The sequence below is a fragment of the Pinus tabuliformis genome, chromosome 9 (assembly GCF_031772625.1).
Source record: "Pinus tabuliformis cultivar Carrire ecotype Pingquan chromosome 9, CPIR1, whole genome shotgun sequence".
NCBI classification, from domain to species: domain Eukaryota; kingdom Viridiplantae; phylum Streptophyta; class Pinopsida; order Pinales; family Pinaceae; genus Pinus; species Pinus tabuliformis.
In genome coordinates, this window is record NC_142307.1 from 1,469,010,501 (window position 1) to 1,469,036,964 (window position 26,464).

Below are 26,464 nucleotides of genomic sequence, written 5' to 3' on the forward strand. Positions count from 1 at the left end.
TTTTCTAATCTTCACTGTCCTTTTGCTATTGTGTGGGATGCTCAGTGGAACTTGCTTTTTTCTCTTTTTCCTGATTAAGGAGTGCTTTAAAATTCTCAGAAATTTCTGGTACATCATCTACTTCTACAAGCTGAATATCTAAATCATTAAATCCACTATCAAAGTACAAAACAAAGGACTCTAAATTAGTATGTACAACTTTTATTGGATGATTCATAGGCTTCTCTTTACTAGTGACCATGTACTTCATTTTCTTTTCCCAGTACAACTTCCACAATTGACCGAAAACAGGGATGGTAGCATAAGAGAAGTCAAGTTGTAAAGTGCCTTTGAGCTTAGCACCCCATGATCTAGATAAAAGCATACTGAAAAGAGGTTGTATATCAGAAAAAACCACATCCATCAAGACATTCTTGGCTAGGATTTCATCTAAAGAAACCACCAAATATTTAATGAGACTGATGTAATGAACTCTATCGGAGTCAAAGGAGTACAAATCATGATATTTCTGGGTAATATCCAGAACCAACTTCTCCATAATGGATTTAGGCGTCAAATTATGAGAAGCTCCAGAATCCAACATGGCATTATGAAGAATGTACTCATGGAATCTAAGACTCAGATAGAAGGGAGGGACTTCACTATCTTCGGGCTTACCTTCTATAGCGGGAGCAAAAATGAGTTCAAGATGATCATCGTTGACATTCACCATGTCTAACAAAGGATCAATTTGAAATATTTTGGACACGTCATGTTTATAATTGCTATTCTTAACCAACTCAGTCAAAGGAATGGACACTTTTAACTTAGAGATTTCACTTTCTAAATTAAAAACTTTTTCTACCTCTTTGACACCAATGTCCTTTTTCTCCGCTTACTCTTTTGCTGCACCATCTTTTTGCTGATTGTTCTTCTCATTTGTAGTGACACTTTTTGATGGTACTTTGCTGGGACTTGGATCAGAAAGTTCTTTCCGTTTCTTCTAAGTGTTTGAGGAGTCATTCTTTGATTGCACATCCTTTATTTTCTGAATGGGTTTGACCAGTACATCTCTGCTCCTTAAAGAGTACTACCTCTGCTGTGAAGACAAAGAATTCCTATAACCACATTGATAATCATCAGAGTTAGCCTCCAGACCTACATCATTTGCTAATATGTAATCTTCAACCCTTTGAATGTCTGGAACCTTTGTATATTCTTCATCTTCCATTAGAAAAATGGGCATACCATCGGTAGTGAAAAAATGGTTTTCTTCAATTACGGGATCATCATCATCTTCTCCTTCCATTCCTTGAACATAATTCTGCTGCAAAGGAGTTCTAATATATTGTTGTTGTGCTATTTGGTCTGGTGCCTTTTGTTCCCTCTGCTTGATCTGGAACTGGGACTGCTGTTGTCCTCTAAAGTTTGGATTCCTGATTGGTGGTTTAGGTCTATCTGTAATGGTCAGCCTTACAACCATCTTCTCCATTGTTCGGATCAAAGTATCCATCTTGAAATCTAAGGTAGATGCTTCCTCCTTTATGGTTACTCTCTTTTTAGATCTTATTCTTGCTCTTTTGGCCAACAGATTGGCTTATACACTTACAGTGTTCTTCTACATGTCTTCTAGTGTGGTGGGATCACATTTGCGTAACTGATATGCCATATCAGCCTCGATACAGTATGGAAACTTGAGCAAGGCTAACACCTTTGGTGGTTTAATGTTGGCCGTAATAGCATTATAGATTGCACTAAACCTCACACAATAATCTTGCACACTTACACCGACACTCCTTTTGATGTTTTCATACTTAGACAAAATTTGGACTGGATTCTTCTTTACTTCCCACCAATCGAGGAATTGCTTATGTAGGAATGGCAAAGTGGTGATAGAGGCTGCAGGTAAAGCTCTAAACCATTTTCGAACTTCTCCTCCAATGCTTTGTACAAACAATATCATAGTCACATCCTCTATCTCAACCTCATGAAGGTCAAAAAAGTCATTCATTCTATCAACATGATGTTGAGCTGTAATGTTTTGAGTGGCATCAAAAAGAGGTATTTTAATTTGGTAATCAACAAGAATATCACCAAGATTATAAGGTAAAACAAGGGGTGCATATTGGGCAACCATGAATCGAGGTGGATTTGAAACAATGGTTAGACTTCTAGGGTTTAATGGAGTCGTTAATGGAGAAGTAGGGGTAATAGGTGTTTGATAAGATATGATAGGTTGAAAGGGAAGGGTAGGTATAAACTAAAGTTGGGAATGAACTTCAGAGGTTGATGGGAATAATGATGAACTGAGGGCAGTGGACATTGTTTCAGAAAACTCAGGGATCTTAGTAGTAGCAAGGGATGATTGAGGAGAATTTAGGATATACTCATCAATTTACCGGTTTTCCTTTTGAATTTCAAGATCTGCAATAAAATCCAGGTCTAGAAAAATATCATCAAGTGCACTTTCATATTTTGTTCTAAATAGAGAAAGGTCAAACGACAAATTGAAAGAGAGATATTCTAAGAACAACCACTCATCCACGCAGGAATCTACTTTTATTATAGGTGTCAAGCTGACTGAACTTTCTAGTCTTCTTGAAATCAAGTTGGGATTATCCACTACTGGTGCAGGATTGGGATCAGGATTGGCCCTAGTGTACTTTCTCGAAGACAGTGTGCTCAAATTTCAAAGTTTTTTTATATTTCTTTACAACTTTCTATTTCAGCCTAGTAAATTCTAAAACTCATCATCCAAAGTTTGTTAGGATATTCCGACACAAAGGAAATAGTTAAGTTCAACTTGGTCTAGTATAGAGTTAGGTATAGAGTTAGGTAAAGTGTGTTTCTTTACCGTTGTACATTTTGTAACTTACAATCCGACGGTCACGATATGTAGTGATCCGACGGTTCACTCTCACCTCGGTATTACCGACACTTGATCCGTGGCTTGACACCCGATTGGTCCATGAGTTCTATTTAAAGCGCATGGAGGGTCATTGTTCGGGTAATCTGTGCATGAGAGAAGCTTATGTAAATTTTCATTCTTTGATTAATAAATTGCCCGTAGTACCCACATTGGGACAGGCCGTGGACTGTTTCCCTCTTTGAGGGTTTTAACCATGTCAAAAATATTGGCGTATTGATCTGTGATCTGGTTGTGAGCGGTGTCCTTTTGGTGTTCTTTCTGAGGAACTTACCCTGTAAATTCCTACATGGTATCAGAGCTATTTGAGGGCCGCGTCCGTTGGTGATCCAAATCTGAAGCCGGTAGAACTGCATGCGGCTGTCGTTTCCTAGATCTGTTGTTTCTGACTGCTTTCGGGCCGAGAGGACTGCTCTGTTGCGTTCGGAGCATCTGTTCCAGTGAGGAACCCCTTTCGTTTCACGCGAAAAGGTTTCCGGTAGCCCTAGCTGCGTCATTTTTCAGATCTGAAGGTATACAATGTTTTTGCAGTTTACTGTTATTTTCTCTCTGCTTATTTCGGTTTCGGTTTATTTAGCCATTTTTTTAAACCGGATCTATACCTTTCATTTCTGCGTATGCTCTTTTCCCTGCGACTCTGTGCGATCTGGGCAAATCAGAAACAGAAAGGAAGGATTTTTCTCATGCGTATGCTCTTTTCCCTGCACCTTAGTGTGATCTCGGAAAATCAGAAACATTGAGAAAAATATTTAGTTTTTCGGCTAAAGCTAACTTTGAGATTTTTTTTTTTTAATTTCTAGTTTTTTGGCTAAAGCTAACTTCGAGCCGCAAGGTTCGTTTTTATTTGCATATTCGTGTGATCTCGGAAAATCAGAAACATTGAGAAAAATATTTAGTTTTTCGGCTAAAGCTAACTTTGAGATTTTTTTTTTAAATTTCTAGTTTTTTGGCTAAAGCTAACTTCGAGCCGCAAGGTTCGTTTTTCTTTGCATATTCGTGTTGGGTTTTGTGTTTTGTGTTTTGTACGGAAAAAGAGCTTTCTCAAGGCAAGCACGCAAACCAAGGGCCCCCCCTCTCTCTCTCCCTCTCTCTCTCTCTCTCTCCCTCCCTCTCTCTCTCTCTCTCTCTCTCTTTCTCCTGATCTTAGATTCCATATTGCAGAACTTGAGACTCCTCATGAAGCATTGGAAAAACTCGCTAAAGTTTTTGGGATTAAAAATGAAATTAGAGCCCATCAACTTGAAAATGAGTTGCTTACTTTGGGTCCTAATAATTTTTCTTGCATTGAAGATTTCTTGTCCAAATTCAAGACCCTTAGATATCTCTTGGAAGGTGTTAAAGTTAAGAAAGAAGATGGTAACCTTATTTATTCCATCCTTACTAAGTTGGGACCAGCCTACTCTGTATTTGTTTCAACTTTCCATTCTACAAGGGAAGCTTTCATTTGTCAAGGAAAAGACTACAAGGCCCCTTCCTTTGACTCCTTTTGTGATTCCTTAATAAGAGAACAAGAAAAACTCTTACACCTTGGTCTTCTCAATCTTGGAAACTCTTCCACGAAAGCGTTAGCCGCCCAGCAGCAACCAAATTCAAAGAATCCTAAGAAGTCATATCCTCAAAAGAATGGTCCTAAACCAACTCAGCCTCAAAATGAAAGATCATTTCAGCAAAATGATAAGACCAATAAAAACAAATGGAAGAAGACTGATAGACATTGTAACTTTTGTAATCGATATGGCCACTTAGAATCTAAATGCTTTAAGAAGATGGAAGCCTTGGAAGCCGCAATGAAGAAACATAACATCCATGTGGAGCCTACTTCAACTTCAACTTCCAGAATGGAACTTTCTGCATGTCGTTGTCAATCATCTCAGTCTGGTTATGCATTAAATGTATCTTCTTCCTCTCCTTCTCATGAGTGGCTCATTGATTCTGGAGCCTCTTATCACATGGCCAAAAACCAAGCCATGTTTTCTTCTTTAAATGATTGTAACACCAAAAATATATATGTTGGTGATGATAGATCTCTTAATGTTGTCGGGACTGGAACTGTTCATCTAGACAATGGTCAGTTTAATGATGTATTATGTGTTCCAACCTTATCCTGCAACCTTCTATCTGTATATCAGATAACTCATTCAGGTGAAGGTAAAATTGTTGAATTTTCACCTCATGATGTTGTAATCAAGGATCTAAGAGATCCTAAACAGATTCTAGCTACTGGTATTGCTGATGATTCCACAAGGTTGTATAAGTTTCACAACTTTGGGTCATCAAATCTTCCCTCAGTATTTGTTGCTCATAATGATGAAGTGAGCAAACTTTGGCATGAGCGATTTGGTCACTTAAACTATCGCTCCCTTCAGCATCTATGTAAAGAAAATATGGTGACAGGTCTTCCTATGGTATCATGCAGAGATGGTGTTTGTTCCGGATGTGTACTCGGAAAACATCATCGGGACAGTTTTGACAAACGTGCCTCTTGGCACGCCTCAACCCCTTTACAACTTGTGCACAGTGATTTATGTGGTCCTCTTCCTGTTGCTTCATTCTCTGGCTGCAAGTATTTCTTAACTTTCATTGATGATTTCTCCAGACACACTTGGGTATACTTCTTAAAACTCAAGAGGGAAGTATTTAACTCATTTTTGGCCTTCAAAGCCTTTGTTGAAAAACAATCTGGACATCAAATTCTTAAACTAAGAACTGATAATGGTGGAGAATATGTTAAAAACACATTCATCAACTTTTGCACCGAAAATGGAATTCAAATGCAACATACTGTTCCATACACTCCACAACAAAATGGTGTAGCTAAAAGAAAAAATCGCACCTTAAAGGAAATGGCTAATTGTATGCTACAATCTAAAGGACTCAGTCTTAGTTTTTGGGCCGAAGCAATTAATTGTGAAAATTATATAATCAATCGCACTCCTACTAAGGTTCTAGAGAATATCACTCCAGAAGAAGCTTGGAGTTCCACTAAACCTGATGTAAGTCACTTTCGTGTTTTTGGAAGTGAAGCATGGGCCCATATTCCAGATGAAAAGCATAAAGCTTTAGAACCTAAGAGTGAGAAATGTACTTTTGTTGGATATTCTGAAGATGTAAAAGGTTATAGACTTATTCCATTTAAGTCCAAAAAATTTATCATTAGAAGAGATGTAAAATTTGATGGAAATAAATCGGCCTGCGAGCCTAGTCCGACGGATGTGCCACCTCTTCCTATCTCTTCTACTTTTGAAAACATTTCTTCTTCAGATGATGAAAGTGAGGATGATAATCCTCCCCCACCTTCTCAGGATCCTCAACTTCCAAGATGGGTCCATGCTACTCGGGATGCAGCAGGTGATCTTGCCGGTGATCTTACAGATCAACGACGTACACGTTCTCAGTTTGAAAGAGCCTCTTCTTTACTGGCTCAAGCTCCAGTAAATCATGATCCTGACACTTTTGCAGAAGCTTCAGGCCATCCACATTGGGAAGCAGCTATGAATGAAGAATATCATTCATTGTTGACAAATGATACATGGGATCTTGTTCCTCTACCAAAGGGATGCAAACTTGTAAGATGTAAATGGGTTTACAGAACCAAGTATGGACCAGATGGGAAAATTGATAAACATAAAGCTCGTCTTGTTGCTAAGGGCTTTTCACAGGTTGAAGACATTGACTACACTAAAACCTTCTCCCCTGTTGCCAAAATGAACTCTATCTGCCTTGTTCTTTCCCTTGCTGCCTCTTTAAAATGGGAAGTCCATCAGATGGATGTTAAATCTACATTCTTGCATGGGGACTTGCAGGAATAAATCTATATGGAACAACCCATTGGCTTCATACAAACAGACTCCAGCCTTGTTTGTCGACTTAAGAAATCCCTTTATGGTCTCAAGCAAGCTCCTCGGGCTTGGTATGCCAAAATGGATAACTTTCTTTCAGAATCTGGCTTTTCTAGGTGTCATTCTGACAATACTGTCTACACCAAGAAAGTGGGCAACTCTCTTATCATCCTTGTTCTTTATGTTGATGATCTTATCCTTACTGGTAGTGATCCCAACCTTATAAACCATGTGAAGTCTAGCCTCAAAAGGAAATTTGAAATGACAGACTTAGGACACTTACACTATTTTCTCGGTCTTCAAGTCTTGCAATCCAAGGAGGGTATTTCCCTTTCCCAGTCCAAGTATGCTTGTGATATTCTTCGTCATTTTCACATGGAAGACTATAAGCCAGCCCCTTCTCCCTTTCAGTCTGGAGTCAAACTTTCAGTCTCTTGTACTTCTCCTGAATTTGATGCTACCTTATACCGTCAACTTGTAGGAAAACTCTTGTATTTAACCCATACTCGTCCTGATCTTTCCTTTGCTGTTGGCCTTGTTGCTCGCTTTATGCAAAAACCCTGTGAAAGTCATTGGAAAGCAGCTAAAAGAATACTTCGTTATGTTCGAGGTACAATTCAGTTTGGGATTCATTACAGTGCCAAAGCAGCTCCTCTATTAGTTGGTTTCACTGATTCTGATTGGGCTGGTGACCCTGATGATCGAAAGTCTACTGCCGGTTATGTCTTCACTCTTGGTTCAGGACCTATTACATGGTCTTGTAAGAAACAGGCTGCCATTTCTCTTTCGTCAGCAGAAGCAAAGTATCGTGGTGCCGTGGAAGCTAGTAAGGAAGCCTTGTGGCTTCATCAGATCCTATCAGAGTTTGGCTTTGAGCAGCAGCATCCAACCACACTTTGGTGTGATAATCAAAGTGCCATTCAGCTATGCAAAGATCCAGTCCATCATCAGCGCAGTAAACACATTGAACTACACATGCACTTCATCAGAAAGCTCATTCATGACCATGTTCTTGAAGTGCAATATTGTTCAACAGATGATCAGGTTGCAGGCATCTTCACAAAGGCTCTCACAGAGGCGAAGTTCACTAAACTTCAATATATGCTTGGAGTTCAGGAAGTTGTCACTAAGGGGGGATAGGCTCTAGTGCCTCCTTCCTTCTCCTATTGTGTCATATTTGTAAATCCTTCAATCCTATCCCAAGTTTTTCTTAAGGGGGGATGTTAGGATATTCCGACACATAGGAAATAGTTAAGTTCAACTTGGTCTAGTATAGAGTTAGGTAAAGTGTGTTTCTTTACCGTTGTACATTTTGTAACTTACAATCCGACGGTCACGATATGTAGTAATCCGACGGTTCACTCTCACCTCGGTATTACCGACACTTGATCCGTGGCTTGACACCCGATTGGTCCATGAGTTCTATTTAAAGCGCATGGAGGGTCATTGTTCGAGTAATCCGTGCATGAGAGAAGCTTATGTAAATTTTCATTCTTTGATTAATAAATTGCCTATAGTACCCACGTTGGGACAGGCCGTGGACTGTTTCCCTCTTTGAGGGTTTTAACCACGTCAAAAATACTGGCGTATTGATTTGTGATCTGGTTGTGAGCGGTGTCCTTTTGGTGTTCTTTCTGAGGAACTTACCCTGTAAATTCCTACAAAGTTCAAGAATTTAAATGAAAGATATTATTGGGGTGATTAATCTTTCATTCCACAATATGTTCGCCACTATGTTATCACCTAGATTGACCTCAGGCTGAAGGGAGGCAATGCTAGGGCAACCACAAACCAATCTTAGGCAAGTAGCTAACCCTACTAGGCCGGGATAGGGCTCTCTCCATAAGGATCTCAGTGAAGATGACTAGATCAGGTAAAGGATTTCAGGCTAGGTATAGTAGCACAAAATTTTGATTGGATTTTGAAGGGGTTTTGCCGGATCAGGAGGAGTTGGGCAGTTTAGGTATGGGAAATTAGGTCAGAAATGCAGGGTGTTCTACGGGGCAAGGTAGGCAGAGGCTTTAGTACTATTGGGCTTGATGGGGTGAGATGTTTAAGACTAGTGAGAAGCTAAGAAGGGCATGTGACAACTATGGATCCTTCCTGGACTACAGAAAACATGAAATGACGAATGATTTCCCAAGGCAGAGCACTGATACAATGGATTCTACCTATCAAACTTGAAAAAATTCAACTAGAATCAATGAAATGATAGATGGAATACATAAAACATATAATCATATAATCACAGAAGAAGAAACTGTACTAGAACTCCATACCACAGGGATCCCATAAAAATAGCTGCAAATCTTATTAATTTCCTGCCAAGCAGCTTACAAAAGGTGTACAATCAGTTTCTGAGCATCCAGCTGAGTCCAACCCTTTACAATGATAAATAAGAAGAAGATATAGACATGATTTCAACCTCCTCCCATACTCAGGGGTCAAATCCCTAAGATGAAGAGCTAATCTAACTAATATTGAACAAGAAACAGGAATATAGGCATCATCAACAACTTGCCTCTAAAAGTGAAAAACTAATTCATTTGAGCTCAAACTACTAAAGAAATGAATTTAACCTTATCAATATTTATCTATCATAATTACATGCCAAGTCATAATTTGCAATATTAAATCATCCACCATGAGAGATAATCCATGATAACAGTTAAAAGACTAGAAAAATAGCAACCCTGAGCAAAACTGTCAAAAGCGCATTGCCACTTTTAGGTCCCCTTTGGAGGCCTTCCTAGCATTCAAATTGAGCCCATGATATCTCATTCGAAAGGTCCTCAAGTATACTTTCCAAAACACCTGGATTTTCTAAATTTTAAGCTCATTTGACCCAACAAAAATTGATTCTCCCAAGACTTCTTCTGTGTCCAAAATGTGGCAGAAAGGTCATTTTTAGGGTGTGTTTTGACCATTTGGTGGACCAGTTCTGCCCCAAAAACTTTGAAACTTTCTAGGGTGCATTTCCTCATGGCTCTGAACCTAAAAATACAAACCGTTTCTTCAATGGGTGCCCCTAGGAAAAGCTTATAGGTAGTTTTCCTATGTATTGAAATCCAAAATTTGCAAATGACAAAATTTTCTCAAAAATTGCTCAAAATTGGTGAGAAGCACCATCATCATGTGATATGATGAGCCAAGGAAGCTTCAGCTAGCATCCTAAGTCTATCCTCCTCTTTCTTGCCTTTCAAGGCCCACCTTAGCTTAATTTTCATTCTCTTGACCCTCATATTGCAAATCTTGTTTCGAGTCCTATAATGATAGGCCATGTGTCTAATCATCTAATTATCTCTGTTCGCCTTCCATAGCAGCTTCTCAAGGTTCAGGTTGACTCTTTCAAGCCAATTCTCCCTATCAACTTCAATATCCTACTCAATAGGAGTCAAAGTGACTTGTGCTTCTTTGCCACTTTGTCGTTTCAACTTGAGCATCTCTAGCTCCATGAGGACTTATTTGTCACTCAATTTTTTGTTTTCTTACTCCAAGTATGTAATGACGTATTTGGCCCTCTCCAAATTGTCTGCCAAAGCTTGAATTTGAGCTTCTCTTTCCTGTATGATGATGTCCTTGATGGTTTCTTGGTCCTGAGCCTCTAAGTCAATGATTTCAACCCCATGACGAGTATAACACTGCTGCGGCTCCTCATGCTCAGTCAAGTCAAAGTCCCTTTCCTCCTCATCATGAAGACTCTACTCTGGCATCCTTTCCTTGCCTTTATGGAGCTGTTACGCATGTACCTACTGTGTCAATAAAGAAGGCAAGGCTCCTTCCACATCCTGTGGAGAAAACACTTACCTATTTATTGCAAATAATCTCCTAGTGCCCCTCTGATATGTCACGTAGATGGGCACCTTAGTAGTTCTTGTCTCCTTGGCCTCCTCATCTGTTTTCACTGGGCTAGAAGGTCCTCTTGTTTTTTGAGGCACTGGTGAAGGAATTTGAGGACCTCTGAAGATCTCATGAGAAATAAAGGTCTCCCAAGGGATGTTAAGGAGACTGAGATGATGAAGCACAATGACCTTGATCAGAGAGTAATGATAAAGGCTGCTCATCTGCTGAGGGTAAGGCTTCCTTTGGACAATAAAATCCATCTTATCAATACTCCTGAACAAGTAGTAAGGGAGGTTTAACATCCTCACCTTGGTAAAATGCATGAGGAGCCTGATGTGATAAGTGTACAGCCTGGAGAACCTGCCCTCACAAGTGAAATACTTCATGATGATTTTCATCATGGGGACATACTTGTTCTCAAGAAACCTGAAAGGAAATAGTCTCTTCACTTGATTTTTGCATTGGGGTTGATATAAGGTTCATAATAGAACTCATCTAGATCCTGGCACTTGAACCACTTCTCCCCTACATTAGGAATCCTGGTGGCATCTGAAATAATGGAAGATGAAATGGTGAAAGTTACCCTAGCAAGAGTCACCCTGTTGTCCTAAAGATGTGCTGCAAAAAGTCTAGTGAGCTCCGAGTGATATTGAACTCTCTCAACCTATTCATAGAACTCATAGCAGCCAAGGTATCTAAAGCATGTGACAGCTAACTCAGAGGCTGGAAATTCCCTAAGGTTTGGTGGCTCTTCTTTGATGATCCTACCTCCCTTGTGTGGTTTTCTTGGTTGCATGGCTCTATCAACTAAAGTGTCACTGCCTGTGTTCTCCTCCTCATAGTCTTGGTCTTCCAGGTCCATGTTTGCAAGGTTGAGGTGTATGGAAATGAGGAATGAGGGAATAGAAGATGAGCTTGTGGCTAGGAAATGAATGGAGGAGTAGGAAATGAGAGGGAGGATTTTGTTTGCTTGATATTTGCTCTTGGGAAAAGGGAAAAAGGGGAATGTGAATGATATGGAATAGTGGGAAAGGGAAAAGGGATAGGGTGATAGTGAAATAGGGATAGGGGAATTTTAGGATTGTAGGGCTGGGTGCTAGCATGAATAGTAAGGATTTAAGGTTTAAGCATCATTAGGGAGATTTTATGCTTTTAGATTAAACATGGAAAATGATGCTCATAACTTAGATTTGCAAACCAAAACCAAGGTGAGGGATATCTACTTACCTGTGATGATGGATAGCAAGAGAAAATTTGAAGTTTGATTGAGGGTATGGAGGTTTTTGGGCTCTCCTACTAAAAGCACAACGCCTGTGTTAATTTGCACTAGGAGAATCGGGCAAAAGCATTGCGCCAGGTGAAATGCACAACGACTGTATCCAAAAGCGCAGTGCCACTCTGCCAAAAGTGCAACACCGAGCTTTCTTCACTCTAACTCACTCAAGCTTGTTTTCTTTTCTCACCTTTTCACTCCTTGCTTGGAAAATGAAGATAATGAATTTGAAAATGAAATGTGAGGGCTTAAATAGGAGTGGATTTTATTTTTTCACTTGAAAAACCCACTTTTCTAAAGTTTCTTGTTCTTCTTTAAAACTCTATTTAAAGCCTTTTTCTTCTTTGTGTCTTTGGAGGTGGATAAATGCTCAATTTGACTTGATTTTTGCAGTTTTCTTTGTCTTGCAGCAAGGAGAAATTCTCTAGTGCAGTTGAGATCAATTATTACATATAGGGACTTAAAATTACATATGAAATACAAATAAACTTAAAATACTCTGTTTGTTTTTGAGGTGAAAACTAAATTAGGTTAAAACATCATAACTCAGTAGCTATGACTTACAAACCATCATGCTTGATTTATCAATCATCCTCATACCCTTGTTGACCTTTATTTATAGTTTAAAATCAAACTTTTGACCTTGGTGGTGAAACCCTAAGACCTAATGAAATCATGCCCTATTACCTAATGAAATGATGACTGTAGATTGATCATAAAACCATAACTAAAGACAACGTGAAGAAGGATCAACAAGTATACTCTACGAGGGAAAAATTTATATTTTCTGAAGATTGGACAACCATCAGTGGATCGATATGTCATGACTTAATGGAATGATGCAAAATTTTCAGTATGGGACCCCTAAAATAAAAATTCAAAGAGCGAATTTTGATCCCTGATGGAAGTACGCAGATACTGACACTAACAGAAAGTTTGTAGGGATTTGAAAGTGGATATGACTGACAAATTGATCAGTCAAATGTAAGTGAAGGCCCAGACCTTGAAATTATGTGCAAGGATAGGTTAGGATATTCACCAACCAACTTGAATAGAAACTCTTGTGTGAAGTTGAAAGATTTTGAGTCAAATGATAAAACAAGTAAAGATGTATAAGGAAAGAGAAAAGATGAGGAAAAAAACATGTCGAACCACTAATCTCTTTATCACATGATGAGCATGGAAAATACAAAGAAGTTGATCACTATGATCTGTCTACATTTTCTGATAGTATAACGCTAATGTACTAGGATGCATTGGAGTCATGGCTATAGGGTCAAACCTTCCTGTTCATGGACCTTTTTCAACTACAAAAGAATCTTTGATGTCTAGCTATGCCAACATGTCTATCGGAACTATGGATAGAGAGCTAACATAAGTATACACTTTTAGATTTCAGAAATGTTGATGGTATGAATGTCATGTATTCAATCTCTAATATACAATCAAATTTTTCACCATTGATATTCTGCGTTTGTCATTTTTCTATAATCATCTAGTAGATGAAATTTATAACATTGTTATAAAAGATGATGAGTCAATAGAGTCTTCTATGGAATCTGGAGCACCAACAACAAAAGTACATGATCATTGAGCTTCTAATCTTGAAGTATATTAGGAAATATTTAGTTTCAAGCTATAGCTCAAGTATTTTTTGATGTAGGTATTTGAATATCTGGATCCCCCCTTCAACACACATACACACATTCTCACTCTCATCTCCATGGTTCCACATAATATTTTTGCATATATGGATTTATTTTTTCTATTAAATTTTTGAATATGTTGTGGTCTTCTCGAGTTTGGACTAGAGATAACATGTAAAATTTGGATTGTATTGCAGACCTGTGGTTTCACTAGAACCACCAAAAGTTATTTCTATGTAAGATATTCCCTGTCTTGGTCAAGGTCAAACAATAAAGGAGGATCTATATGTTTCCTTTCATCATAAGTTAACATCTCTCAATTTGGGTGTCTATTGCAATAAGGAATGCTATTTTGTTAGATTGAGGCATAAAATAGGGACCTTGTTGAGACCAGTTCCCATGAATTCATCTAGATTTACATCTAAAGAATATCATATGTCAAGCAAGCTGAAAAATTCTCCTAGGTGAAATTAAAGCTTTCATGTAAAGATAATTTATCTATGTATCCTTGTACTACTACAGATAGTTTACCTATGAATTGTTATACTACTAATGGTAGAGTGGAACCTTGTGTGCCTAAACACTATCTAGTGCTAGTAGCCTTTTTATTTTATGGTGATTGAAGATTGATAATTTTTTTAATTGTGACAAAAAGGACCCAAATCTACTTATTTCTAATAATGCCTTTAATTAAAGGTGCATGTTTCTAGGACGTCTTTGAATTCCCTTTGATGTAAATGATGTCAAGCTTTAGCATGATGATCAACTTATTTTTGTTGCTCAAATTATTGTATCTATAATTCCTGGAAACTTTCATGTTTCGGTCGTATATGTAACAATCCCAATTTCTACATCATTCATGGATCAATGTGGTGGGCATGGAGATGTTCAAGGCATGTGGCTAAGGTATGGTAGTGAGACATTGTCAGTGTGCATACCTTGTTTGATTACAATCATCGTAGAAGTTTGTTATAGTGTTTCATCAAAATTTCCTATATTAGTCAAAGTAAAATATGAAGGTACGGTGTTCGAGTTGAATCTTTTGAAGAGATTAGTTGAAGTTTTGACTGAAAGTCAAATTTAATAACCAAGCATTGTATATAACCACATGTACGGTACTGCATTTCAATGTGAGCAGTCATTCTTAGTGGGGAACGGGAAATAAGATGATGATGTGGCTCCATTATTGTGTTTGTTTCATTTGGTATATTTGAAAATTTCTACCCCTTGATTAAAGAGATACTGAAAAGAAGAAAATGCATGTTTTTTATCCATTCACATGTTGACCATTGAAAGTGAGATATGCTAATTAGCTTCCCTACATTCTAAGATTGATTTCATTGTATTGATAATGACTTTCCTTTCAGTGTGAGGTTCACACTTCCCATTGATTAGATGATTTCCCATCATAAGAAAGGCATGTAACTTAATGTAGGTAAATGTCTATGAAACAAATTAGCTGAAAAGATGTAGTGTTCAAGTATTCAGGACATTTTTGCTGGGAGGGTGAGTGAGAATTGTTTACAAAGGTGTAACTGATTTTATGTGATGATATAATCATAATTGACATCGCTTGGAATTTCTTGCACCATATTAAGATGCCATACACACTTCAGTGTATTGAGCCCTCCTTCATGGCAATATTCTATGTATTTCTTCATGATAATTGAGGTGATCGTGATATGGCTTTGAAAAATAGGTTGAGTATGGTAAATAAAAAGGTGGTGTCATAGATAATTTGGGTTTCTTCCATATTTGTAGAGATGACTTAGCATCCTTTTGGGCAAATGCGTCATTCCCTGTACAAATAGATCAAGTTCAGTGTTTTGAATTGGTGAATATCGAGGCTTAAACTCTATCACATGGGAATTCATTCCAATTCATGTTTAACTAGAGAAACTGATGAAATTGATTGAATTGTATAGACATCTGATTTTGTTCTCTATTTTTTTATAGAAAATATTCACTAGGTTTTTTAAAATATTATACATTAGTTGATGTTTCTCTACATGCATTCATAATAAATTGTTAAATCACCCTTTCTTCCTTGGAATTTATAGATGGAGGGGGGCTTAAATTCTAGCTACAATAGTTGTTGGTAACCCGAAGTGACTCAACCAAACCTGTGATCGATGGTCTCCTGATCAGCAACATGCATTGGGAAAATGGTTTGGCCAATTGAGTAGGGTTGAATTTCTCTCATATGTAGTGTTTGGGCTGAAGCTTGAAGAGTTGTGGTGCAATACGAGTTTTTTCTATCATTCTCTATAAATTATTTAATTTTCAAGGATCTTTGGATGTAATTTTTGAATGATGTTCATTCCTTCACTAGATAAGAAATATTCCTATGGTACACATTCATAACAAGATATTCGTTCTCAAGTTCAATCAGACATAAAAGAGGTTAAATCATCAACATTATTAAATAATTGCATTGGATAAATAGCTTTAGAAATTTCTTTTTATCAACCATAAGAGCGCGAGGAAATATCTTGCTTGACCATTAAATATTTAACTTAGATAATGTGCCCTACCTTGATTAAAAGTTATAATGTATCGTCTTAAAAAAAATTGACAATGTGCTTGGCCAATTGTAAGAGACTTAGAGCCTATTCATGATGGTTGAAGTGCACTGGAAAAGGAAATCAATGACCAGTGTGTGCATGACCACTGTGTGCATGTTCTTTCTCCATCTTCATGTTCTCTTTGTCGACTATTAATTTCCTTATGTGCTATCTGGAAAGATAGACATTGTTTAGTAATTTGTGATCTTATGGATAATAATTCCTTGTGGTAGTTTTCCTTTTTTAAACTATGGTAGTTATATGTTTAAGTTCTAGGACATTCAACTCATGGATGTTGCTTTAGCAGTCCACAATTTTACTTAAAAAAATATCTTTCTTGGTTTTGGTTGTAGACATTACGGTGTGCAAAATTTATTGTAAAAGAACCAATGGTGATTGGTCATGAGTGTGCTGGAATAATTGAGGAGGTTGGTAGTGAAGTGAAATATTTGGTCCCTAGTGACCATGCAACTTTGGAGTCTGGAATATCATGTTGGCGAAGTGAGAAATGTAAGAAAGGTTCCTACAATTTGTGTCCTGAGATGAAGTTCTTTGCAACACCTCCCATGCATGGTTCCTTGGCCAATCAGGTTTGTATTTCCATCCCTTTTCCTCTCTTACATAAGGGCCTTTTTTTTCTTACATAAGAGTAACCATAGGAAACGAAGAAGTTTGTTTTGTATCTGTATCACTTGATTGCATATGGAAATGTGGTTTGATAACTAAGTTCAAGTTCATGGTTAGGATCTACTTCTATGTGAATTTGTGAATCATCGAGAACTTCTTGTCTCTATTAATATTTTCTTAGATAATATCATCAATAGACAAGAGATGAAATCTTAAGAGAATGGATTATCCCTTGTGCTCTAACTTCCCATTGAGGAATAATTTTAATCTATATTCGAGTAGCAAGTTAACTATTCAAAAGAAAATTTACCATACAAAACGTTCCTACATGCTCATTGTATCTTTGATTTTGCTTAAGCAAGTTCTTGTCCAATGCCTCTTATGCTACAACTTATAAAGCCTTAAATTCAACATTGTAAAGAAGATAATTCAGACTTAATTAAAGAAGAAAGTTGTAGTAACCTATGATTTATTTCATAGAGACTTTCGTTAGTAATTATTGTGGGAACTGATTTTACAAATTTTTTGTCAGTGACTAATAGCTTTTCCTATTAGGATAATGGAATCCTCCACAAATTTTTAGATCAACCTTTCTTTTCATAGCTTCCAAATATGTGGCATGAACATTTTTTAGAATTTGTTCATGATTAAACCATTTTCAAATGATAGGTTTGGAATCAAAAAATATCCTAATGAATATGATATTGATGGAAATACAAAATGAATATGGTTCTGATTCCTCAATCACCTAATCAATAAATGTTATTCCTTTGAGAAGAGCATTATTCAATGAACCTTATATGACTTCAAATTTGGTTATGACCTCTTCCAAAGTTAAATGCAAACTTCTGGTTATGACCTCAATGTACTCAAGCCTTCAAGTGTGGGTTATAACTTTGATGATGATACATAGATAATTGATCTAGGCAAATCATAAATATTTACCACTTTTCGAGTTTCAAATTGTGTTCTTGCACATATTGGTTCGTTGTCTTCGTAGGTGCTTAACTGGTTAGTGATAATTGTTCACATATTTAGTCTCAAACTATTTAGCAATTACACATGATTGTAATTAGGATTTAACTATCTTTCAATTATTATGTTCAACAACTTCCAACAAGTCTTCTTTTGAATCTAGAAGGCATTCTTTGTGTTAAAAATATATTTTTCTTCACATATTAATTTCAATATGAGATTATATTATTTCATAGAAAGATGCCTTCTATAGTCCAGTATGAGGAGTGGATGTTTAATTCCTTCGATGCTCAACAATATGAGGGATATGTTTAATTTCTTCTGTGTTTAACATGGATTTTACATGTTACATTAAAAAAAAGTAATAATTTTTTTCAACATGAGCCTTAAATAAAATACTTGTATCTAACATGCTCTTAAAAAGATCAAATCCCCGACTGTTACGAGCCTTTCCTAAAGTTTTTCTTAATTTAAATAGGTTTTCACTTGGAGAAACTTGATCCATATCAATACATGATACATGATAGGTCAGGAGTTAAAATAGATTTATGCTAATTTACCATTTAGGATTAAGATTAGTGTAGTAGCTTAGCTTGTAGCTAAAAATTAACTGTTGGCCTTTGGGTAAGTTAGGAAACTTATATAGCTATTCATCTTCTTTTCTTGAAGGCATCATTTTAGTCTGACACAATATTTATCTACTTCTTGATGTATATTGATAATTCATATTATTCATAATTTCATACATATGAAAATTTGATAATTGTTTGATTTTGAGTTATAGATTGTTCATCCTGCATATTTATGTTTCAAGTTGCCAAATAATGTAAGTCTAGAGGAAGGCGCCATGTGTGAACCACTCAGTGTTGGGGTTCATGCTTGTCGTCGTGCTTTTGTAGTACCTAAGAGAAATGCCTTAGTAATGGTGGTAGGTCCTACCGACCTTGTCACTGTGCTATATGCACATGAATTTGGAGCTCCACGGATTATTATTGCTGATGTAGATGAAGAGTGTTTTTCAATGGCTAAAAATGTTGCCTCCAATGAATGTATATTAGTTTTTAGAGACTCTAAGGCATAATCCTAATCATGTCGTTACTTGTATTCACATATGTATGATGATTAAGTGGTGGAAAGTTTTATGGATGGGATAATTTCCTACCAAATTCTTTTTTCTACTAATTGGGATGATGATTTTTCAAGAAATTGATGAAGAAGTGACTCGCATACAAATTGCTATGGGTGGAAGCATATATGTAACTTTTGAAATGTTGGTTTTTCTAAAACCATGTCGATGAATCTAAAGGCTACATTCATTGGTGTTAAGGTATGCCTTGTGGGAATGGGCCATAATGAGATGACGGTGCCAGTCACCCTAATTGCTGCCATGTATGGTCTTCTCATATCTGATATTCCGTATTCCATATTTATTTTCTGAATCATATCAGGAGTATATTTTGGCATTTCATTTTAGGGAAGCATTTATGCTCATGTCCATTCCACTCACAAGGAGGTGGATATTTTTTGGTGTTTTTATCTACAAGAACACTTGGCCTTTATTCTTGGAATTATTAAGGAGTAGAAAAGTGGATGTCAAACCCTTGATCACCCATTTGTTTGGCTTATCTCAGAAGGAAGTGGAAGAAGCTTTTGAGACCAGTGCTGGTGGGGGTAATGCAATCAAGTCATGTTTAACCTTTGAGCAGAATATGGTGAAGAGAACCTAGATAGGAATGTCTATATATGGTGTAATGTTATTCATAATGTCTATAAATGGTATAATGTTTTATGTGGTATTTTTCGCTTTTTACAATGTTAATGGAGCTTTGAGGTAGTGAGGGTAAACATGAAGCTATGCGTTTTACTTGCAAAATAATATATGACATGAGTTAGTATGCTTATGTTCTAAAATTGATAAATATAAATACTTTCTGAAATTATTTTTCACTATGGAGCTCTTTGAAACAACTATGACATGGTGACACGTTTAGATGTGAATGACCTGGCATTTTTCTTGGCACTAAATATTACTTATGAAATTTTTTTCTAGGCTTTTACCGTCAAACATCTGCATGAAAGTTAATTCTAACGAAATTGATTTTGACATTTATCAACTAGGTAGTGTTCATCAAACATTCGGTTAAACTCTAGTAGATAATATTTCATGTTGTATCTATCATTTTATTCGATATTTCAGTTGGAGTTTTCAATTCATGTTGATAGCTATCTCACTCTAATTCAATCATGTTATGGACGAGAGTTTTTTTGAATCAAAAAATAATTCCTTGCTAACAATAGGGTCTTCATTTATCCTCAATTTAAAAATTAAACAATATGAGGAATATGTGGAAGGAAATAAGGTGCATTGCAAGTGCGGGACCTAATTCGGTGCTTTATCCACTGGTTATTTTCATATGTTTCTAAATGTTTTAATCAGCTCTTCATGCATGAATTAGATACCAATGACAATTCATGGGGCTAATTCTCTCAGATTTATTAAGAAGAATGATTGCATTTAAAATGAATGGTTAATCTGATTGAAAACTTGCTCATTTTAGATTACCGTGAAATTTTATGAGAAAGAATTAGAACGAAATAAGTATAAAAAATAATAATATTGGTACTTGACACTAATATGCTTGACAACAAAATAATCGACGTTTATACCTAACCTTTCAATGGAAACATTCATCTCAAACATTATCTAACCCTTTTGAAATTGATTCATCCAATTTCTTGTGACACGTTGTTTGCTTCCATTTGGAGGGATTGCAAAATGATTCAGACCATCCCATCTCTTGCGACACAATATTTTGTCTCATTTGGAGGTATTTCAAGATTCAATGATTTTGCAAGATTCTTGATATCTGATTGTTTAGCATCTGAAACCAAACAAAAGGTGGGATTGCATGTTATAATGTAACATGGAAATGAAATCTTACTAAATACAATAATACCACCTCACTTTCGTTGACCCCCACCTTGCTTTCAACCGACCCCACAATGTTGTGGCCACATCCATCCATATGGTTATGCAATATTCAATGCTTTTGTTGGTGATATACAAACTGTTATGTTTAATGAATGTCATTATAAATGATATATACACCATCACATGCAAATATTCAAATTGAACGATCTATATACCACCTGTCACAACCTTGAGTGCTACAGAGCCTGGTGGATAGAGGTGGTTCTAAATATTAGGGAAATTTTCCACAAATTATTTAAGATACTTAAACAGTGAATAAAACTATTTAAACTAATGAAATATAGAATGTATATCCCTGATATTACTATGTATACTATCCTTACAAATGGACCATGCAAGGGAAGACACACTCCAAGAGATCAGTAGACTATTGCACGAGATTTAAAAAAAGTTGCATGCCACTCTGACATATTCAAAAATGAAAAAGATCTGCTGTAAGATATTACTACAAGCCTGCAACACTATGGAAAAGACTCAATTGTGAGTGTTTAATGAAGTTCCAGGGTGATTTCTATAAAAATACGCTAGCAAGTTATCTAGAACAATTTTGGTAGCTTAACTTAACAAAGTGATATGAGTGGAATTTCAAGTATTACGTGTGTCTTTTATTCTACAAACACGTTTTTATTAGAGTTTAGTGAGTTTCACATCTCATTAATTCACCAGTTAATCAATCTAAAATGGATTTGGCTTAGCATTAGTTTATTAAACTTACAACTAATGAAGCGACTCGGAGAAATTTCATTGACATTGTTCACAAGAATAGTCTAAAATTGGTTAGATAAATTGGATAGTGGCTCGTGTTCCATAAAGGTTGAATCAATTTTCATTTGAAACACAAAATACAAAGATTTTCAAATTCGTAAATGTCACAAACTAATTATATGTTTAAACAATGGAATCCTAAGTTAATTTACAAAAGCTATTTTTAAATTGTCTTTTCCCATATATGTGCATCATATAAGCAAACTAATCCATATATAGGTGTGGAAACGAGAGATTTATGTTAGCCTCTCCTATGTTTCTCTTCTAAAAAATGATGTAAACAGGGAAAATGTTGTGTCAAAAAGCCTAAGTTCTTGCTATCATTATTCCTAGAGACGATCATTGCAAGGTGATGGATGATGATTAAATTCATAATTGTTTTTCGTCTACAAACTCTGCATTTACCCAAGGAAATTTGTCTAGATCGTGAAGCAATAAATCCACACAATGATTGACATTCTAACACAAGGGATGTCATCAATTATCTTAAATATCTCCATGATCAACTTCTTAACACCCACATAATTTGAAGCACCATCCATAACAACCTAGGAAACACTTTCTTCTCCAACCTTAAGTAATGCTTCCCAAAGATATTGAAAACATAGTGTGTTCTTCATTCAAATCATTGTGTCCACTCTCAACCACATGTTAAAAAAATATGCCTCAAGAAAAAAATACCACCATATTAATAAGAGATCTTTCTAACATATCTACCCAAGAACCCATTAGAATTATGTGACCAGTTTGATGTCAGGTATCCTTAATATTAGGAAAAAAAATCAATTTGCATCTTTTCAAAATGCAATAAGATGGGGTAAAGAGATCTAGACACAATAATTGGGATAACATCTCAACTTAAAATTTATATGATATAGGAAAAAATTATATGCACACATGCACACCTATATGCACACACATATATCAACCACTTATAGTGTTGTTGACAAAGTAATGGCTAAGATAGGGTACATTGGGAAAAATCTAATGCAAGTAGAAGCCTCTGGATAACTCTTCAGTTCATCTCATCTAAAAATTAAAGGATAGGAAGTTTCCATTTTAGTTATCTCAAACTTGAATAACTTATGGGCCTTGGATTAGAGGCTACAAATGATAAATATTTATCATTTTTACATTTCCCTAATACTCCCATCACCTTGACATACTAGTTTCACAGCATACCATGTGTCTGAGGGGATATATTTCAAAGACTGTTTTCTAAAATAAAGGAAGGTTAGATATACATTTCACGTGAATTCTTAAAACTTGGAATCAAATGAAGAATAAGAACATGATAAAGTGCAGTTGAATGGAATACTGGGGATATAAATATAAAGGGGTATAAAAATGTTAATACCTACAATATCTAGTGAAAGTAGGGGTTTTTTAAATTTGGAAGGTGTATTGGGTTCGTATTTGCAGACGGTTAAATAAAGTGATTTTTAGATGTATTTTCCAATATGTAGTCAAATTAAGGGTATTGTTTAGTAATCCACGAAGACACATGCTATGTGAAAGGTTCATTGAGTGAAGCCTCTGTGTGTGGCATTTTTTTTTTGCAAACTTTTGTAACCATGAATATCTAGATAACTGTTGGTCTATTAGTTTCATTGTAAATGGTTTGATGAAGATAAAATCCTCACATGAAAATGTGGCACAACTATGTAATCTTGGAATTTTTTATAATACAAAGTATCCATTTACAAAACAAAATAATAATAATTTCAAAAATAATGTAAAAATCATAAATAACTCTTGTGCTTCTTGATCCAATTGATATAAATCTCTTATCGATACATTGATGTTTAATATTTAAACTTCTCTTAATAAATATACTTAATACTTAATATTTAAATTTCTTTTAAATATTATTTAGAATTTTTTAAGTTTTATTAGATGAGTTTACAAATATTATTTTCCCACCATTTAAATGATCCAAACTTAAAAAGGAACACAACAAATTACAAATATAATCATAAACATAGAGATACAATGGAAAAAGACATCATTTCATTAATAGAAAAATATTGAACTATGCTTACAAACATAATGGAAATAAGATAGCATGGACGATGGTAGCTTATCTATGAGACGAGATGTGGCGGCTACATGCCTTTGAACTGTGTTACAATGAGGCTAAAGGGCCTATTTATTATTGAAAAACATGAGAAAACCATAAATAACCAATAGCTTAACCCCAGGAGGTGTAACACCAAGAGTTTGTGGGCCCCATTGGGGTTAGTTGGGAAGCCAACTTCCTGTGGTCGTAACTTGGTCGTATTACCTCTGTTTGGCGCGTACGATACCCTGTTATAAAGGTCTATCTGATTACTATAGGTTTCGCCATAGTCCCCCACCTATGACTATGAACCTGCCACAGACCCCAATAAAATGCCTTTTAGGGGGTCAAAGCTGCTCCAGAAGTTGAGGACACAAAAAACTACTAAAAATAGTAAATGCTAAAATGAATAAGGAAACATATGAAACTGACTAGGGGGTCTAGGTGGAATAGGTGGGTGGCTACCAATATCCACCTGGAGCATTCCTCCCCCCCTCAGGAAACATTGGTCCCCATTGTGTGCAAAGCCTCCAGGAGCTAAGGAAATTTATGTTGAACCTATTCCCTAGTGAACCACTTGCCTTGGTGAAGGAGTTGGAATTTTTTGACAACTTAATATAGCTATATCCTCCGTTGAAAAATGTTCTTGATATGTGTGTCCATGATATGATTAGTTGTGGTCTGTTCCATGCAGTCCGGGTTGAGATCTATTGGTGTGAGCTATTTTGTAATGTTAGATGTGTCCAACAATGGTGGAAAGTATGGCCGAAGGAAATCTACATTGAATACTAGGTGTAGACCAAGGAACAGTGGGAAGCTGAGCTTGAAGGAATTATCACTGATGGCCTTTTTTGTAGTATTTTCTTCTCAAAGGTGTACGGAAATAAATCACCTAAGACCGTGGATGACAAACAATCTCAACAATATAAATAGCTACTAAACATTGTAGATCTGGAACAAATGATAGAAGCAAAACCTGCCAAAGCCTTGATCTATGCCACAATCATAGTTAAACAACAAAAGGAAATAGTAATAAATGTAGGTAACTCCAATAATCCAATGGAAACCAGATATAAAAAGAATATATTTTATTAAACAACACATGTGAAGGGAACAAATAAATGTTACAAGTCCCCCTCTATGGGATGGGTTCTTGGCTATTCTCAAACGTCTTCAACTTTTGTTGTGTCTCTCTCCTCTATAATGTGTAAACCGAACAAATAAAATGTTTGAGCTCAATGGGAACTCAAATGGAAAGAAAAATGGTGTGTGACAATAATAATAGTTAAAGTTACAATAGTGAATGCAATAATGAAAATGATCAAAAGTGAATAATGAATGGAAAACCCTTCTATTTATAACAAAATATTGGGTTATACTCGAATAATGAGTAACAATAAAATATTATTAACCCCATTCTAGAAATAACCACTTGGAATATTTTATTATATTTGGTTAGGAGGGAAAATTTATTTAAAATTTTATTTAGAAATAATAAATAAATAAATGATTTATTTACCATCTCAAGAAATATCGTTGAGGAATAATAAATAAGTAATGACTTATTTAATTATTCCTAAGGGATTTAGTCAAACTTGACAATATATAATAATTAATTATTGATTAATTAATTATTCCTAGAGAAAAATAAGACAATTAATAATTTATCTGTATATTTTTCATAACCGGGTTAAATATGACAAGGACTATTAATTAATCAATGGTTTAATTAGTTATTCCTAAAAGAAAATTAAATAAATAGTGATTTATTTAATTATTCTTCATGGTTTTAATTATAAATTACTTAACAAATCTGGTTTATTAAGTAATTTCTCATAGTGAAAGCAATTTTACTATGGTAAAATTGGCCTTACATGGTGTACTTCAATCCATCTAGTAAATTAAGGCTAGATGATCAATTTTTTGGTCATAATAGATTTCCCCCAAATGTACGAGTGTTAGGAGTAAAACGTATGACCAAAGTATGTTGTAAAGACACAATCACTAGACAACAAAGTGGTATCAGAGAGAGAGAGAGAGAGAGAGAGAGAGAGAGACCAATAGAGCTGAGGTGGAAGATGATAGGGACATATGAGGAGAGACCAATGCAAGTCTCCTTTCATGTTGTGGTACCAGATCTCAGTGAGGCAGGAGAGGCATACCTATACCCGTTGAGATAACTTAGTACAAAAATGATGATGCGCCCAGAAACATAAAACTGAGTGATGAAGTACATGCTGAATGGTACATGACACGTTGGAACTGAGTCAAAAACAAATACTATGTGTCCCATATACATAATGCACCTAGGAAAAACATCAGCTAGGACTAAATACAATATCATCTGAGTACATGAGATATAATGGCCCTTACCTCAAAAAATGGGTGGGAGGGAGGGTAGAACAACCGAAGAAGCCCTTCTAAACAGGGATGGGATTTGCAAAACTGAATGGATCATCTGAAAGAGACGTGCATGCTATGAACACTGCGATCGGTAGGAACCGAACCCATAAAATCTGTGAAACAATATCTGAGGTTGGAGCATAATATGAAGGCATCCGAGCATGTGGGGGGCTACCTGAAGGGACATTCCTTCATGGGGTTTGAAACATCTCACACACACCCAAAAATCATTGGTACAATCTGCTGCATCATTGGGTGATCATGTGTATGAATCAGGAGCGTGAAACAACCAAGTAAAAGGGAAATAATGAGTCCCTCTACTCGATCCAAGGTACCAAATAAGAATGGAAGCTGGAACCAAGATACACAACCCTCTAGGTTGTTCTTCTAGAATAAATGAGCTGATGTTGACATAATAGGGTGTGCGATAGGTGAGGCAATGAGGATCCTCAACTAAGGCAGGAGGGAAAATAGTAATGTCACTGATGGACTGACACTAGGGACTGTTACAAATCCACTTGGGCACATCAACCCCAACCTACAAATCAACACTATTAGGGCCCATCAAACCCT

General features: G+C 36.1%; 1 pseudogene; it reads left to right on the plus strand.

The window, feature by feature from the left end:
- Positions 1-19,399, plus strand: part of LOC149154148 (sorbitol dehydrogenase pseudogene) — a 38,970-nt pseudogene extending 19,571 nt beyond the window's left edge.
- The last annotated feature ends 7,065 nt before the right edge of the window (positions 19,400-26,464 follow it).